The 14352-nt window shown below is 38.6% G+C and overlaps 1 protein-coding gene across 2 annotated transcripts in view; it reads left to right on the top strand.

Annotated features, from left to right (window-relative positions):
* NTNG1 (netrin G1) overlaps positions 1-14352 on the top strand; it is a 301700-nt gene that overhangs the window by 155408 nt on the left and 131940 nt on the right. The window lies entirely within an intron of this gene.

Raw genomic sequence — 14352 nt, 5'->3', positions numbered from 1 at the left:
TTAAGTACTCATAAAATTTAAACAAATGAGGCAGGATTCATTCCCTGGCATCCAGCATCCCTTAGAGCAGGGCAGAACTCAGAATCTGGGGCAGCGTTAAGGGTCCTTGGCCTTTCAGAGAGATGTCTCAGCCTATCTTTGATAATGGTGCTGTTGTATTTGTGCACCAGCAGGAAGAAGAGATCCCTGCAGGTTAAGGGAAGGGCCATCGTGGTGGGCACGACCTCAGTATGGTGGTAAAGATTTCAGAATTAGCAGGAACAGGCAGCCACCTCACTCTCAGCTTTGTTCTAGCTGCATGTTCCTCCTGGAAAAGTCGAGAATATTCAGCAAGGGAGCCTCTCTAAAAACTTTTAATTAAGGTCTTGGTGATGTGTGATGAGGATATTTTAAAAGCAAAATAATATTTCAGAGAGAATGATGCCCTGGTTCAGTATTGAGCTTGTGGGTTCCAGAGTGTAGAGGACAGTGCATGTATTGGCAGGGAACCACGAGAGCACAATATAAAGTGGTCGGTCGCCTTAAACACGAGTTTTCTACTTAGGATCAAATGTAGCCATTATACTCAAGAATATTTTGGCAAAAGGTGATTGGCTTCCAGTATCTTATTCTTGGGGACTATAATACATAAAAGTAATTGATTTCGATATCGTTAACAGTAGCATTCTACAACAAAGTAACAAGTGTTCTGTTTACCTACAAGAATAAATGTCAAAATTAATAAGCTGAGATTTGAATTTGAATCCTAGCGTGGGCTACATTTTTAGGCAGAGACCTGTAGGTCACTTTCCTAGCAGTTTGAGAAATCCTTACTTTAAGCCAAAGTACTTAGAGCCCAGCTTCCCCGAACACTTTCATTTTCCACTTGTAAAGAAGGCAATCTTGTGCAGCTTTTTTGTTGAGAAATAACCATCGCTGGGACTTCTTTCTCTTATTGCATATTCATTTTTTATTTCCTTTGATTATTTAAAAATGAGTATAAATACACTTTAAAGCATAGACGTTTTTATGCATTCTCTCTCGGGGTCAGACATATTATCTCTTACCGTTGGCATTTTAGAAGTGTAAAATCCCACCAGATTTACCACTTTTCCACCAGTCAACTGTAAGCTGGTGAGGAAGCAGCTGGGCAAGAGAGAAAGGTCCGGTAAAGGTGATCCCTTTCCATCAGGTCCCACTCTGTCACCTCCAAACTCTGTCCAAATTCCTCAGGGCAAAACTGATGTTGGCATATACTGTGCTAGGCACCAGATGGCTGGGGTATTTTTAGTCTTAGGGGAGGGACTGAAGAAGCAAGGCCTGATGGCTCGGGCGTGTCTCCAGCTTCTACGTTACATAAGGAAGATGGATCCACCAAAGGGAACTGTTGAACTGTTGCCTGGTTCACAGGCCTTTCAAACATAGAAGCTGATACACATTTACCCTTGAAAATTTCAATTGGATTAACAGTCTGGTTTGTCTTTTTCTTATACAGCAAATCATCTATAGGAGGACTGATCATTAATGGATGACCTCTAAAGAAAGTTCTAAACATTTTTTTAAAGAGTATCATAAACTTTCCAAAATATAATGGAGGTCTTTGTTTCCCACATCTCCTTCTTCCTCCATCCATGAAATGATTGCAACATTTAACGTGCCTTTACACATCCACATCTGATATGATAATGTTCTACTTGTCACTCCACCGCCACCCCCACCATAATGTGGGAACTGGCATAAATCATTTGGGGAAAGTGGGTAAATATCCACAGAACAGTGGACAGAGAATACAAGATTTTTTGCCTTGACATATTCAACTATGAAACAAAAACAATCGGAGAATCTTTGATTGAGTCAACTGACTGCAAATTCCAGTTCATGGCTTCTTGTGCACACGTGTACACAGTGTTTATGTTCTATATCGGCTAGTAGTGTTTGGTGTAAAGTTGATGTGTTGATTGTCATAAGACTAATGTTCTTTTTGGCATGTGACACATCTGATATCTATTTTACTGGAGACAGAAACTATAATCCCATCGGAAAAGTCGTAGTCCTCTTTCATTATGTATTTATTTTGCTTCCATTTACTCCCTCTCATTGTGTGTTTATTAAGATAATGAAGAGAAAAGAGGAAACATGGCTATTGGCAATCTCAGCAACTCTGTAGCACTTCCATTGTTCGATAAACCTAATAATCTCCGTGGACTAATTCTGACTTACGGGTGTCCTCCTTCAGTAAATCAGGGTGATTTTCTCTAGTGAATAACAGATGAGTGCAGTCTGCCAGTACCTTAATTACAGAGTGGCTCTCTTAGTCTTGATCTCATTTTAATTTACCGAGTAATACTACAATAATATCACTAATGGAAGGTACATTAAAGGGCACCAAGTAGCATTAACTGTATTTAATTATGGTACTTGTGTTAATTAACTGCCGAGGCAAGATGGTTCTAATGGCCAAAAAGGTCGTCTAATGCATAAATAAAATCTACCTAAATGAGAGGTGAGAAAAGAAACGAGGAGTAGACATTCGTTCGGAGCATCTTTTTATACTGACAGGAAGTTAAACTCGTGGGCTGTTAAATATAATGTCCAAAATGTTTTCTTAGTTACACATGGGAAGGTTTGATTTTTAAGTGCCTTGTTTCCTTCTAAGCTTTCCATAATTAAACTGAAAAGTTGAACATTATATTTTTCTGATGCATAGGTTTTATGGAATATAAACTCAACATTATTGATTGTTTCTTTGAGGAGAACAGTTTCAAGGAAGTAATGTGATTTGTTGTAATAATTGTTAAATCCAAAAGACAAATGAACATTTGATGGTATGCTCATTTATTTGTAAGATATGGGTCAGCAATATGTCAAGGTGCTGGTTTCAGACATAAGATAATAGAAATTCTTTTTCAACTTTACAAACTTTAGAACAGAATTGTGTAAGAACTTTTCTCAGTGGCCTAGAAAATCCGAAGCCACATTTCTATTACCTGCCTTGTTACACAATATTCCTAAACATAATTACCGATAATTTTTCTCAACGGCGTTGACTCAGGTCTTACCCTTTGCAGTGCCTACCCAAGCTCTTGACAGGTAGTTGGTGTTCAGAGAGTATTTGCAGAATTGACTTTTCCTTCTATTCCTCCATTGTTTATCTCCAAAAAAGGAGCCAAGCACAGAATCTGTGCTTCTAGGAACTTTCTGGTGCTATCTCCACTTCACTCCCACCCTAGCTCAGAACCACACCCTCCCTGTCTAATCCCAGGACCTGGAAAGGCCCAGGGACAAAGCTGTTGTAACTGGGAGTCAGGAGTGAGAAAGGTCCCTGCACCCTCACCCTCAGAGGGAATCAGAGAAGTTTGTAAATCTTCACTGTTTGAATGTCACCACCTTGGTATTTGCTATAATTAGGACAAAGTGAGGTTGCAAGTCACTTCCTTCAAGCAAGGCTTTCAAATGGTTAGTGGGAAAATGTGTGAAATTAGGTACGCAACACCACCGGGCAAAGTTTAAAAGTATAAAAACTGTAGAGCATTCTCCATATTCTCAGATGATTTGGAAAAAAAAAAAAATCGCGTAACACAGAAGTCATCTGCTAATTATAAAAGGCTTACCAGTTATCCTGCAAGTTCTCTAAGTCTTTTTCCTAGCCGCAATTTGGATAAATCCACCAAAATATTTACTCTTTACCTCTCATATGAGAGGTGTCAAAGTATTGGGCCTGACATTTGTTCATTCTTCCCAATTAGTCCTAATTATTGAGGTTGGGTTTTAACACTGCTTAACAGATTCTGCTTTTCTAACACCTTCCTTCTGTCACCAGTAAATACTTATTCTCCACCCTGGGACAGACGCTGGGTTAGACACTGGACATATGGAGATGCACAAGGCACAGTCAGTGCTCTCAAGGAGATGATATCCAGAAAGGGCACAGACATGTAAAGAAAATGGATGACAACATGGGTTAAGCGCTTTTACCGTGTGAATGTGTAAAGTGCTGTGGCAACAATTTAATCTGAAAAGGCTAACAAGAGCTCTGATGAGGATGTGACATTTGCATGGCGTCTGGAAATGTGTGCGTTAGAATGCCAAGGAGTCAGGGCAGAGTGGATATTCTAGGTGACAAATTATGCTTAAAAGCAACACAGCAGGTTAAGGAACTTCGCATAGTCGGGAGTTGGGAGAGTGGACAAATCCTGGGAGATGGCCTTTCATCTTCTCCCTGTGAACCTTCGGCATCGCCAGGAAGCCTTGAAGGAGTCTTACATTTTGGCCTCTGAGTCTCCCATGCATAAGAAAGGTAAAATTATATGGGTTCTCGTATATCAACTGAATGCAGGCGAGAAGCGTTCTAAGGCTGTAGTATTAGAGGATATTCCACCGTGGCTGTGTATAACAAGGAGACACAGAGACGAGGAGAACTGTGAGACCACGTCATTGAGCCCTGTAACTCCAGGTCCCGGTGCTCAAATGCAGAGAGAGTCTAGAAAAGCTCTCCGAATTCCACAAAAGCTATCATCACGCAAGGGTTTGAGATTTGCTTACAAAGTCAATAAGACTTGATGACCAAACAGATTTTAAGGAAAGAAGGACCGAAAGACACACCTGAGCGGGAATCCAAGTAGAGAATCCAGTTAAGGATTCGAAAACACTGCTCTGGTGTTGTAGAAAGAGTTTCGAGGTGGAAATACAGACGCTTGAAGATTATCACCCTACATTTGATGGTTGAAGTTTAGGGAATGGATGACATCGGAATGATAAGGTTTTTTCCCACGTAATTACAAATGGTTATGATCATTTATAGAACTTTTACAGAACACCGTGGAATACTGTCATTTAAGAGGTAATTTCTGAAGGAAATTGAGAAATAATCTGAGAAAGAGAAGGAAATCAGAAGAGGGGAATGAATTAAGGAAATTCTAATAGGTCCCATTAATATTTCAGTAATAATCCGTTACATCTGTATAGCACTCAGGTTATAAGGTTCTTGTCAGACACCTTCTTTCCATTAATCCCCACTACAGACTTGCAAGGCAGGTGATGTTTAACCTCGTCTTACGGATGAGAAAACTGAGGACCTGAGAAGTTCCATGACTTTCTTTTTTAACATCCCACGCCTACTACTGATAAAATCCGGTTGCTAATTTACAGACTTTATGCTTTCTCGGTATGGCCGAAAGTGAGCTCGGTACATACAGGAGACCCAGAAAATTCCCCAAGGTGCCATCTTTAAGTAGCAACAATGAACCATTAAATCTTGTGGCTTTGCCCTTCCCAGATTGTTCTGGGAGTGACCCTCTCCATGACTTTCGGCTCAGTATTTTACTAGACCAAGTTGCTGTGTGTTTATATGAACTCCTTGCCTCATTTTTATCAACTTTGTAATATGTTATTGAGCTAATTTTTCATATTGTGCTAGATCTAGATGTTTTACTGCTAAAATAAAATTATGATGATAGCTGCTCATTTTCTGAAGGGAGAAAAAAATAAATGAACTGAATTTTCTCAATATTAATTTTTCTCTCATATTTTCCCATAAACCTTTAATACCAGTAACTACTGTTGACTAATGGGCATCACAGAACACTAAAACAAGCTACAAATATTAAAGGATAAACTTAGAAATGGCCAACTTAGCTTATTTTAAGAAAATTGATGCTTTAATTGAGGGCAATTTGCTTTTTTCTTTTAACTTCCACATATTAGTCCACATTTTCTCCTCTAGAACTATAGTGAATAAAAGTGTCTGCCTCTTTCATAGGACAAAATTTCATAAATTTGCTGCCAGTGATCCTATCCCCCCAAGTCTTTTTTTTTTTAAGTTAAATGGGTGTTTAACTATTCTACTATCTAAAAAAATTTAAATTTAATCTGCTCTTCTTTTAAAGGGAGAATGAAGTTCAAGAAATAAGAGTATTCAAATGAAAAGCTTAGTAACTATAATTAAAAATAAAAAACAACATTAGCATTGCTATGTAACTCTGGCAGAAACACTTAGAATAAAAATTGATGGTGTGAACCCATCTTAAGTGGACAACTGAGTGCCATTCTGATTTAGAGCATAGTTTTCACATCCTAGAGGATTTCTTGAATTAAAAAGAGAACATATGCATAAGCAGCTCATTTTCCTCTGAGCTTTGCCATTATAAGAAAAGAACGTTATCTAATAATTCCTCCAATTAAATTATGAACTTCATTAGTGTGCAGAAAAACAACCCAGTTTAAGAGCTTGTCTCTTTATCCTTAATTCCTCAGCACCATAGATATTTTTTAAAACTAGTGGGTCATTAAAGGAAAGATGTCTCTTTCTTAAGAAACGTAAGGATATTTAGGTGAAATACCACATAATAAAAAAAGTGAAATAATTTTCTCCCTCACTTAACTTCACATTTGTGTAGGAAGCTACATTCCAGCTACCCATCTGCAGGCCCCAACAATGGGAAACAGGGGTGCACTCAGCAATTTTGGAGCTGTGATTTTTTTCATCTGAATTCAGTGGTTGGCATTTTTGGAAGGTCTTGCTGTTTCTTGTCCCTAGGATCAGAGATATTTCCTGACATAGTAGAGGTCACAGCCATTGGTTGATATTTTGTTCAAGAGTTTTTATGTATCTATGTCATCGGTGGTTCAGTAGAGATGCCATTTCCACTCATTCTGCACATACGGTAACAAATGTGTTAAGGGTCTGGATTTGATTGTAATAATTTGATTGTGTGGAAAGATATGTTGATTTCATTGCAATGTAGGTCTGTATGCCAATTCTATAAGCCTCCCTTGGAACTAAATGTGTTTATTTGCCAGAACTAACTGCACTGCATATAAACTAAGGATTGATATTCCTGCCTCTTTTTCATAAGTACAAAAAGTATACCTAAACAAAATCAATCAACCTGTCGCAAAGGGGGAAAGGAAATTTTTTAAATTACTCATGTCGAGGCAAATGAGTTTGTTTCTGAACTTCCACTTGAAAAACAGCGAGTGAATGAATAAAGCAGGTTTTAAATATGTGATGCAGGAGCCTCTCAAATTCTATTGGTCCCAATCTAAAATATTATACAGTTGGGAGAGCTACAGTGCTAGCTCTTTCTTGCTTTGTGGCTGGTACCTGAGACAACTAGTACAGTGCTTAGAATGTATTGAGAAGACAGAGAGCAAAACATTAGGATCTCAAAATCATTAATTGTCTTATTTTAGAAGGAAATATAGGCTAGAAGTCAAGAGAAATGGGTTCTAGCTCGAGCTGTGCTAATAACTCTTGTGAGCTCAGAGCAAATCCCAACCTCTGTCAGCAGAGTCTCCGCATCTTCAAAGGGAGAGGGTTGCAACATTTCCTTCTAGGAGAATCACTATGTACATTAGCATATTAAAGGCCCTGAGATGTCCTACAATAAAGAAACACTCTCATTTTATTTAACCAGAGCCTCCCAAACTTACTTAGCCAAAAACATCTATTAATACCCACAAAGAACCAGTGTTAACAGACTCATGTGGAGTAACAAGGTCGCTTCAGTCCCCAAAATCATTGGACTCTTCATGTGATATAAGGAAATAAATGAGAGCACCTCGTGTGTGTGAGTGTGTGTGTGTTTGTGTGCGTATGTGTGTTTGAATTATTTGTACTGCTAAGAACAGATGGATATTTCACAGCAAGGTCTTGTTTTAATTATCATCCTTCCTATATTGTTGCTGCATTAATTAGGTGACAAATGAGACTATCTTCAGGAAAGGCTAGCCTTGATAGGGAATACCTTGCTTTTTTTAACTGCTGCTCTTATATCTTGAACCTTAGGGAGTACTGTGTATTTAAAAATTATAGGAAATTAAGTACTATATTGGAATAGATAGAGATATTTTGGTTTTGTTTTGAAGCTGGAGAAATTGTGATGGAAGAGTCAGCAAAGATGTAAAAAATGAAATGCCAAGTGGTACAATCTGGTACATTTTAGAGATAAATAGAGATAGTGGAGGATTTCTCTCTCTCTCGAATGTAAGCTCTTCAAACTCCGATTACAGAAATGAACTAAAATCATGTATTTAAATGAAAATAAGATGAACTAATATTGAATATATTCCTTTTTATTTTTTTCCTTTGTTTAGGAAGAAACTCTTGAAACCACTGGCTGATTTTAGTTAAATGCATGTCATTTTTTCTTTTGCTCCTTAGGAGTGTTAATGAATAACAAATGAGAGCCCAGTAAAACTAAATGTGGTTTCCAGCTAAGGGATATTACCTTGTGTAGGCACGGTGTTGCGCCCTGGCCACTTTTACTCATTTAATCTTACCAGAATATCAGGGAAGCAAAGCTGTTACAACACATTGGTGACATCCATGTGTAATTATAGGTCCTCCAGTGCTGCTGCAAATAGGGAACAGATGGGGGGAGGGTGGGCCAAGAGATGATGGGAGCGGGGTGTCTAAGAGGTCAGCAATTTGGCAGGCTGAGAGTAGATAGCACCACAAACTCCCGTGTTGGAATTATATAGGCAGCATGTGTGCCAAATAGAGTCATAGCATTGCAAAAACATGTCTTTTAGAACCGAAAGAAACTATGGAATAATTTAATCTAACTCCCTCTTTGTCAGATATGAATCAGAATGGTTAATAAATTAGCCAAGGATGATACTGTTGCATAACCAGAATTCCGACCCAGATGGAATTTGTGTTTTACTCACTGATCTGCCCTCAGTGCATAGAATGAGGCCTGGAACATAGTAGGGGTTCGATATATACACTGAGAGGATGAGTGAATGGCTGTGGAATACTCTTTTGAGCCTCATGTAAACCAACCATTCTCAGTATCTACACTCCTCCCAGACGGCCTCCCGCGGCCATCTTTGTGTAATCCTTACAGAAGGAACATAGGAATTCCTTATATAAGGCATACACAAGGGACTACTGCAAGTAAATTGGAGCTAAGCCCAATATTTTTGGTTATTCTTTATCTAATATACTGGAATTTCAAAGCTTCAGGCTTAAATCAGTTGTCCAAAGTTAGAGAATAAAATTTGTCAAGGTAATATATGTGTTCAGGATAAAAGAATATCACCCTACTCAGACACGTGTTGTCACTTTTATTATTCATCCGATTGGTGCTTGTAAGACCAGAAATTGTGATTCATCGTTTTTTTCCCTCTAGATAAGGACAAGTTCATAAAAAGAAATGGACTTTTTTTGCCCATCCTCAAGAAATTTTGAGTAAAATCACAATCTTACCATATGTCTCAAAGCTGTCTTCAAATGCTGTTCACTTCTTGGGTTCAGCAGCTAAGGAGTTAAAAACGTATGAAAACTATCCACACTTCGAGCTGGTCCTTATTCTAGCCCAGGTCCCCAGTATGTGGCTACAGCAGCCGTCAGCTCACCCCAGCCGGTTCCGTCGTACAGAAGCCTGAGAACACGGTGGTAGCGGAAGGAAGGCAGACACTATGTCCCGGGCCCAAGACTGACAAGTGGTGACTGGATCTGCTGGGCCTTGGGATGGAGACTTAGCCGGGCAAATGCGTAAGAGGCCAAGGCAGGAAGGGTCCCCTCTCCCGTGCCCCACTTCTCCATTTCAGGATTGCCAGGTAGTTCTCAGCACCTCCCAAAACTCCACCAAAGCTCTCCTTCTGGTAATGGCCAGGCATTTCTCCTGCAAATGACAGCTGGAAACTCTGGACTAAATATGAAAGCAATTATTTGAAGGCCCTAGAGAGAGACCAGAAGCAGGCAGATACATGGAAGAGAGTTGATACTTGGAAGATGGGAAAGGCTTTGGGTGGGTTTCCCTTTGTTCTGCTTTTCTACTAAAAATTAAAAAAAAAAAAAAAATACAAAAGAGTCTTAAATTTTTCTTTCCCCCTCACTTCTCCCACCACTAACATACTCACTGAGCTCTCTCAGCCCTACAGCTTCTGGCAGGACAATGGTGAGAATCGGCTAAGCTCTCGAACCCCCCTCCCATGTGCTTAATTTGTTACCAAACTTTCAGAACATGTTAACAGAACAAAAAGAAAAAAAATGTGTTTCTGTATTTGTGGTGTACAGGACCCAATAAAGTCACAGTGCAGAGCGGTGACCCATTTTGCAGCGGGGCTAAGGCAGTGATAGTGTATGATGGGGAGAGAGATATGGGTATCTATGGTATATTAACAAATTTCATCCTCGGGAGCCAGAAGTGTGATGGTGCCATTGATAATATTTTAGAAATTGAGAGGAATACTTATTTGAGACTACAGTGAGTTCATATTTTCACTTAAAAGTAGTAATGGCCTATAGGAAATTAGAATTATGAGACTGGGAAAAGTATGAGAGAGGAGACTTAGATATGATAAGTATTTGTCAGTGTATGTATGAGTAAATTAGCCTACTGATAATGGCCTACACATAGAGTAAATTGCTCTTTTACATTTTCAAGTTTCTCCCAAGTACAAATATTTCCTTAGATATAAGCAGATGGCAATAATTATTATCTTTACTGATTGCAGCCCCAATAATTCTGAATGACACCAAAATACCTGGGAAGTACTCTGTACATAACCATGAATGCATTCAGATCATTAATAACTGGTGTCACAGGACAATGTTTGACTCTTCAGTGAGTTTTCTGGCTCAGCTGGAAAATATACCAATAATAAAAGCATAGAAAATAAGATTTTGGATAGAGAGTATATCGCAAAAATATGTTGAGAATGTTTTACTTTGGAGAAGTTTTCTGAATTTTAAGAAAGAAAAAGGAAGTGATATTTCTTAGGAAATCTTGAAGATACAAGAGAAGTCTTTAACAGCGTGTCGCATTTTTTTACACTCCTACCCAGGGTGAGCAGTTCAGGTGAGAAATCTCACCCACACTCACTTCAGAAGCATTTTTTATTGTCCAGCCTCATGGCTGACTGCAGATCAAAGAGAATACAAGAGTGCAGCACGTTCCCATCTCGGTTCCAAGGGACGTCTCCACCTCCCTGGAGGCACTCAGATGCTCTTCGATTCTCAAAGCTCTGCCCAGTTTTCTAGCCATTGTGAATTTGGGGAGTCAGCAGATCACAGTCTAGAAGTTGTGGCATTTTCTCTGTTCTAGAGGGAGCCACTCGGGGGAAGAGATAAAGCATGCTGAAAAGTATGTGTATTAATAGCAAAGGAGAACATGGCACAACCTTCTTAACCTCAGCAGCAGGTAGAATGTAAAAGGTACAAAATCCCCAAATGAGTAACAGAAACTTAAGATAGGCCAGGTGATGTCAGAAAGACACTGTAATTAAAAGAGGAAAGAAGTCCATTTTGGAAACAACAGTAATCATTTGATAAACTTGTCAATGCAATGCAACATTTTACAATTTTAAGAATAATTTATGGCTTAAGAATAACCAGTTTAGTTAAATAGAAATTACGTTATAAGCTTGGTGAGGATATGGCAATTGGTAGTAATAAAAAGGAATAAAACATCATTTAACTGGGAACCGAATCACAAAGATTCTAATCCCAGCATTGTAACGTGAGAAATAAAAAGACAGTGGTCCCCCGCCTTATCCACAGGGGAGACGTTCCAAGACCCCCAATGGATGCCTGAAGCCACAGAGAGTACTGAACCCCATATCTACTCTTTGGTTTTTCCTAAACATACATATCTATGACTTATAAATGTATAAATTTATCAGTTTAATTTATAAATTAGGCAGAGTAAGAGGTTAACAACAATAACTAATAATGAAATAGAACAATTATAATAGTAACTGTAGTACAAATTATGTGGATATGGTCTCTTTCACTTAAAATATCTTATTGTACTGTATTGTATCTCCCTTTTCGTGATGATATGAGATGATAAAATGCCTTAGTAAGCTGAGAACTTTCACCTTTTCACTTAAAGGAAGCTCTTTATAGTTTCTTTTTTGGAATGTCCGAATTGCGGGCTTCACTGCTCTTGTGCTTTGGGTCCATTGTTAAGAAAAATAAGGGTTATTGGAACACAAGAGCTGCCATACTGCTGCAGTCGACTGGGTGACTGAGACAGACGGCTACTAAGTAACTAACTGGTGGGTAGGTGTACAGCGTGGGGACGTTGGACCAAGGGATGATTCTTGTCCAGGCAGGACGGAATGGGACGGAGTGAGATTTCATCAGCTACTCGGAGCAGCACATAATTTAAAACTTATGAATTGTTTATTTCTGGAATTTTCCATTTAATATTTTCAGACCACAGTTGACCACATGGAAAGCAAAACTACAGATAAGGGGACTACTGTACCTACTTTACCTCCCTTTTGAGAATGTTGAAAAATGCAAAATACTATACTAATAAATGTGAGCGCTTAAATATTTAGTGCCCACTAGTTTCTGGCAGTGTGCCAGTTGCAGGAGATACGAAGATGAAAAGCCACAGTCCCTGTCCTCAAGTTGCTACCATCTGAATGGATTGATAGATATTTCACAAGTTAAAGTATAAAGCAATGTGTTTACAGTGATGGAGACATGCATAAGGTTGCTATGGCAACAGCAGGGAGGAGTTGGAGGAAGACCTCTTGGAGGCGAGGAGGTTTCTGGAGGACCTTCTGATATTCTTTCCCTCATTGAGGTTATTTCTCAACAGTTACTGCCATGTGTTAGGTTGAACCATATGAAATTGTTTTTATCAACAGTTAAAAATGGTTGCATATTATCTAATAATTAAAAATACCCAATGCCCTATTTTAGTACTAGTACACACTCAGAAAGACACATTTCTGTTCTCCTTTCCCTAATATAGGTATATCCAGAAAATGTATTCACAGTAGAGTTGGTTCCAAACACACAGAAATATTGAGTAAAATGTGGATTTGCAAGACCACATGCTGTTTAATCAGACTGAATGACAGGCTCAATTTTCAATACAAAGTTAATCCTGTTTTCATTAAACATAAATGTTATTTATGGAAAACACGAGCCCTGCCGAAGCAAAAGGATGTCTCTCGGGGTTACACATTTAATATTTGCTTAGCATTGATGAGTTGAAACCAAGAGGCTTCTTTGAAACTTGATCATTTGCTTCTTTCCTTGATATCGATCATTCTATTAGATTTCGCTGCTAACAACAGCATAGGTAAAGATTCCAGTATTATTTTCCCACCAAAACAAGATGCCAGAGCAAATTACATACCACAGTTGACTTTTTGACACAAATGAAAATGAGAAAATAATAAGTTGAGGCACATGCTTGTTAACGGGCTCTGGTTTACACGGAGAGGCAGCAGGGGGTGGTTTGAAGCAAGATGGACCTGGATTCAAATCCCAGCTTCTCCACTTGCTACCCCATAGACGATGGAAAAGTTACATAAGTTAAATATCTAAGAGCGTCAGCCTCCCTTATCTATAAAATGGAACGAATGTACCCACACTGATGAGTTATTTTACAGATTATTAATTTATACGAAATGCAAGTATGTGTTAAGTGGTGGTTATTATAATGTCCCAGGAATGGTAGTTACAATTGAATATTATGATCTTTCTTCTTTGTTTTCAATTATTTTTTATTATTCTCACAATAACATATTGGCCCTATCACCATTAACCGTTAATATTTTTACTTCTACAAACTCCCCTTTTCTATATTTCTGGACTGAGTTTACATTTATACTAATATATAATTCATACTCTCTCGTACCTTCATTAATGCACTTATGTTATCTGTCTTGTTTCCCTTCCCTTTAAAGACTTCAGCAGGTTAAATTTATCCTTACTGTAGTTCCAGAGTTCTTCGCTGGTAGAGATCTCCACGAAACGGAAAACTGGGAATTGTAAAAAGAGCAGAGCTCGTTCAGGTTTTCTAAGCTTGGCTCCTTGAGTTCTGGATAAATGCAGTCGTACTATATCCATTTCTTCTGGGTCGTGACACGCAGTCATCCTCACGATGATGGATGGCCTACTCTGACATTTTGCATGGAGGCCTCTTGAGAATGGAAACTGTAGTTATAAAAGATTCATTGTTTCATCCCACAGTCCTAACACTGTCACCTTGACACATAGTATCATAATGTCCGTTGACCCTGCTGGTCAGAAAAAAAAAGAAGAAAATGTCTCAAGATCATCTAAGACAGAAAAAGAGTTTGAGATTTCTTTTTCATAGAATCCAATAACTAATGCCATCTTTAGTTCTGTTTTTCCTCTGGCTTCAGGGACTATGCTTTTGAAAGGCAGCCAAACCATTCTGTGCTGGGGAGGTTCAGGGGTCACCAACTTAAGAAGCACATCCTGTTTAAAGACAAATCCATGAGCTGTGAGGGAATTGAAGCAGAGGTTTGGCAGGTGAAGGAAAAATTATGTGAACTCGCTACAGTGGGCAACTTAGCGAAGAAGATCAGATGCAAAAAGAATTATATGTTAAGAAAAAACTTTTGAAACCTAATTGAAACTAGTCGTTCTTC

This window comes from Pteropus vampyrus, unplaced genomic scaffold, assembly GCF_000151845.1.
Source record: "Pteropus vampyrus isolate Shadow unplaced genomic scaffold, Pvam_2.0 Scaffold6, whole genome shotgun sequence".
NCBI classification, from domain to species: Eukaryota; Metazoa; Chordata; class Mammalia; order Chiroptera; family Pteropodidae; genus Pteropus; species Pteropus vampyrus.
This window is presented reverse-complemented; position numbering and strand designations above follow the sequence as displayed.